The sequence below is a fragment of the Mustela putorius genome, unplaced genomic scaffold (assembly GCF_011764305.1).
Source record: "Mustela putorius furo isolate JIRA1106 unplaced genomic scaffold, ASM1176430v1.1 tig00000196_pilon_pilon_pilon, whole genome shotgun sequence".
Classification (NCBI taxonomy): domain Eukaryota; kingdom Metazoa; phylum Chordata; class Mammalia; order Carnivora; family Mustelidae; genus Mustela; species Mustela putorius.
The window spans coordinates 11,300,888-11,305,041 of NW_025421310.1; positions in this window are offsets into that span (position 1 = coordinate 11,300,888).

The window sequence follows — 4,154 nt, forward strand, 5'->3', positions numbered from 1 at the left end:
TTAACTGTTTTCTCCAATGATGCAACTCAGATGCTCTAGGGTTTTCACAGGCAATCCTTGTCCTGGGCCTTCTTTTTTTTCAAAGACCCAGTGACCTGGCGGGTTGTCTGATGTGGGAGATTTTCGCACCTCCTCACACCCTGAGTCGAGCCTCTTGCCTCCTCTACTTTCCCATCTTTGGGAAAGCCCCACTGGACATCCAGTCACTAGGCCAGATCCCTCCGGGCTGTACCCCTTTCTCCCCAAAGTCCATCACACTCAAGTCCTGTCCTCTGGGGCACCTGGGTGGCTCAGTCGTTAAGCTTCTCTGCCTTTGGCTCAGGTCATGATCCTGGGGTCCTGGGATCGACCCCGAGCCAGCTCCCTGCTTGGCAGGAAGCCTGCTTCGCCATCTCCCACTCCCCCTGCTTGTGTTCCCACTCGCTGTATCTCTGTCTTTCAAATAAATAAAATCTAAAAACAAAAGCAAACAAAAAACCCCAGTCCTCCTGTGCCCAGCTCTGCCCTGTCTCCTCCTCTGTGTCCTCTCAGCCCCGCTTCAACCCAGTTCTTGTCTTCTCCTGCCCGGACCCTTGCCCTACCTAGCCGGCTCTCTGCAGTCAGTCAGGCCCCCAAAGGGTATTTGTCCACCCAAAGCTGCCTCTGCTCACTCTTTTCCCAGGTTGTCCCAGCACCCACGGCCAATACTGCAGATAGTAGGCCCTGGTGGGTGAGCAGTGGGGCAGGATGCTTTACCCTTGGCTGAGAGTGAACATCTAGGTTGTAAAACCTAGTCCCCGTTCCCTCCCTGTAGCATGCCTTGTGTCCCAACCTTGGCTCTTTCACACATACACTTTGTTTTTTTCTTTTTTAAAGATTTTATTTATTTGACAGAGATCACAAGTAGGCAGAAAGGCAGGCAGAGAGAGAGAGGAGGAGGAAGCAGGCTCCCTGCTGAGCAGAGATTTCCCCATGTGGGGCTCCATCCCAGGACCCTGGGATCATGACCTGAGCCAAAGGCACTGAGCCACCCACACGCCCCCACACACATACTTTAATAATGGTCATGTGTAGCTATAGAAAGAGCCAGACCTTAGGACTGGGCTAATGTAGGAAAATGTTGGGGTTCAGAGCCGACAACCAAGGAAGAATTCTAGAGATATCTTTGGTGCAAAAGCTGATTTTACTTCAGCATGGGGATAGGATCTGTGGGCAGAAAGCTGTACTGGGGTCATGAGGAGTGGCCTGTTATATACTTCCAAATTGGGAGGGGGTTAGGGATGATGTAAGTCTCTAAGAAATTTTGGAAGCAAGGTTTCCAAGAACCTGAGGGGGCTAACTATTGTTAGGAGAAGATCATTTATTACTGTCTAATAAAACCTCTGTCATGAGACCCTTTGGATGTATATCAGTGGGTCCTATGCTTGGGGGATGACAGTCAACATACATCTTGGGGGAGGGGCAGGTAGAGATAAGAGAAGTTTCCAAAGAAAAAAATTTTTTTTTTAAAGATTTTGTTTGATTCTGTCAGAGAGAGAGAGTACACACAAGCAGGCAGAAAGGCAGGCAGAGAGAGAGGAGGAAGCAGGCTCCCTGCCGAGCAAGAAGCCCGATGCGGGACTCGATCCCAGGATCCCAGGATCCCAGGATCATGACCTGAGCTGAAGGCAGCGGCTTAACCAATTGAGCCACCCAGGCATTCCCCAAAGAAATTTTTATGTTAAAATGGATTGACAGGACCCTGGGGGTTCTGGATGGATAATGTTAAGGTAATTCGGCCTTTTGCACTTAGCAACGTATTAACATGGAGGCAGCTGAGTTTCTAGAGGAATGTCATGCTTCCTGTTTCAAGGACTTGTCAATGGGCTGTAAGTGATAAGGAAATTGAATGTCTCTTTTGCCTTTGCATCCCACATTCGCAGGCATATCCATTCGATTGCAGGTGTAGAGACACACGTGCCTCCGTTATCTGCTTGGTAGATAACCTGACTCCCTTTGTGACCCACGTGGGACTAGGACAGACACAGTCTGTCCAGCAGTTAGTTATCAGCTCTGGGACAAAATTCCAATTAGTGGATCACCATTGTCATCCCCTCTTATCTCCTTTTGTCAGTGATTGCTCAAGAGAAGGTCATGCACACTATGGGGATATTTGTGTGGTTGCCTCTGGGAAAGCTTTCTTCCCTCCATAAAAGAAATTCTGAAAGAAGACAACGTTTTCTTTTCTTCCCTCCCTTTGGCTGCGATAATCTGGAATTGTGATGCTTGGAGTGGCCGCAGCCATTTCACACCCAAGAGTGACACTGTCCACACACTGACTGCCAAACACACAGATGTCAGGTTCTCCAGCCATTAAGCCTGATTTCTAGGGATGCCTGGGTGGCTCAGTTGGTTAAGGGTCTGCCTTCGGCTCAGGTCAAGATCCCAGGCTCCCTGACTTCTGCCTGCCGCTCCCTCTGTGCTTGCTCTCACCCACTCTCTCTGACAAATAAATAAATAAACCTTTAAAAAAAAAAAAAACCCACCTGATTTCTAGAAAAAAAAAAAGTCAAGGGGCGCCTGGGTGGCTCAGTGGGTTAAAGCCTCTGCCTTTGGCTCAGGTCATGATCCCAGGGTCCTGGGATCGAGCCCCGCATCGGGCTCTCTGCTCTGTGGGGAGCCTGCTTCCTCCTCTCTCTCTGCCTGCCTCTCTGCCTACTTGTGATCTCTGTCTGTCAAATAAATAAATAAAATCTTTTTTAAAAAGTAAAAATTAAACAAAAACGGGTTTAAGGGCGTCTGGGCTGCTCAGTGGGTTGAAGCCTCTGCCTTCGGTTCAGGTCATGATCCCATGATGCTGGGATGGAGCCCCGTGGAGGGCTCTCTGCTCAGCAGGGAGCCTGCTTCCCTTCCTCTTTCTCTGCCTGCCTCTTTGCCTACTTGTGATCTCTCTGTGTCAAAAAAAACCCCAACAAAACAAAACAAACAAACAAAAAAAACTGGTTTAAGCCACTTCTGTCAGATTGTGATTTGCTTTTGGGTTTTTTTGTATTTTGTAGGGTTTTTGTTTTGTTTTGCTTTGTGACCTGCAGTCAAAGATTCTTTGCTTCTTTGCTACTTGTCCCAATGGCCAGAGCTAATTATACCCAAGGAGAATCCCTGACTCTGGTAGCCAGTTGAATTCCTGGGCAGTAACTGGGCCCCAAAAGGGTAGGCCAGATTTTATTTTTATTTTTTTAAAATATTTTATTTATTTATTTGACAGAGATCATGAGCAGGCAGAGAGTCAGCCAGAGAGAGCAGGGGAAGGAGGCTCCCCACGGAGCAGAGAGCCTGATGCGGGGCTTGATCCCAGGACCCTGGGATCATGACCTGAGCCGAAGGCCGAGGCCCCAACCCACTGAGCCACCCAGGAGCCCTCGTAAGCCAGATTTTTATCATAGATTTGCATCTGAAGGGAAAGGACAGTGTAAATAGCCATTATTATGAGGTTAACAAAACCAGAAGCCCTCCAATAGAGACTGAGTCCCTGCGAAGTAAACATTAGTTAAGGATTGTTATTTTTAAAATGAATTAATGAATACCTATTTGGCTAATCGTTGCGATTTCTAATTCTGTAAATATGGGTAGATGTGACCCACATTAAGGCCCCTTGGTTGAGGTGGGGGTGGGGGAGTGGTCCTCATGGCTTTTGAGGAAGGTCAAGAGGTCTCAGGACCAAAAAGTCCATGAGCGATGCTTGGCACTTAGCAAGCTCATGCGAGATTTGGTTAAATGTTAAAATAAGCAACAGATCTGCTCCTGTTGCAGCTTCTTAATTACAGGACTTATTTTGGGGGGACAGGTACCTGGGGAGGCCTTGGAAGCTCTTTGCCCTTCCCTAGGCCTGGTCCTCGGCGTCTTATCGTCTGCCCGTTCCTGGGTTATATCCGGCTACAACCAACCGGTGATCTAGATCCAATCTGAGATCCCACATTTCCGTTCTCCACCTGGCTGCTTACACTCTTCCTAGGTGGGGAACGTCCTACGTCTTCTCTTTCTTCCCTTCTTTTTTAAAAAGATTTATTTATTTTGGAGAGAGAGCACGTGAAAGCGGTGGGGGAACGGAGAGGGAGAGAGAGAATTTCTGAGCAGACTCCTCTTTGAGGCTGGCGCCCGATACGGGGCCCAATCCTGCAACTCTGAGATCGGGACCC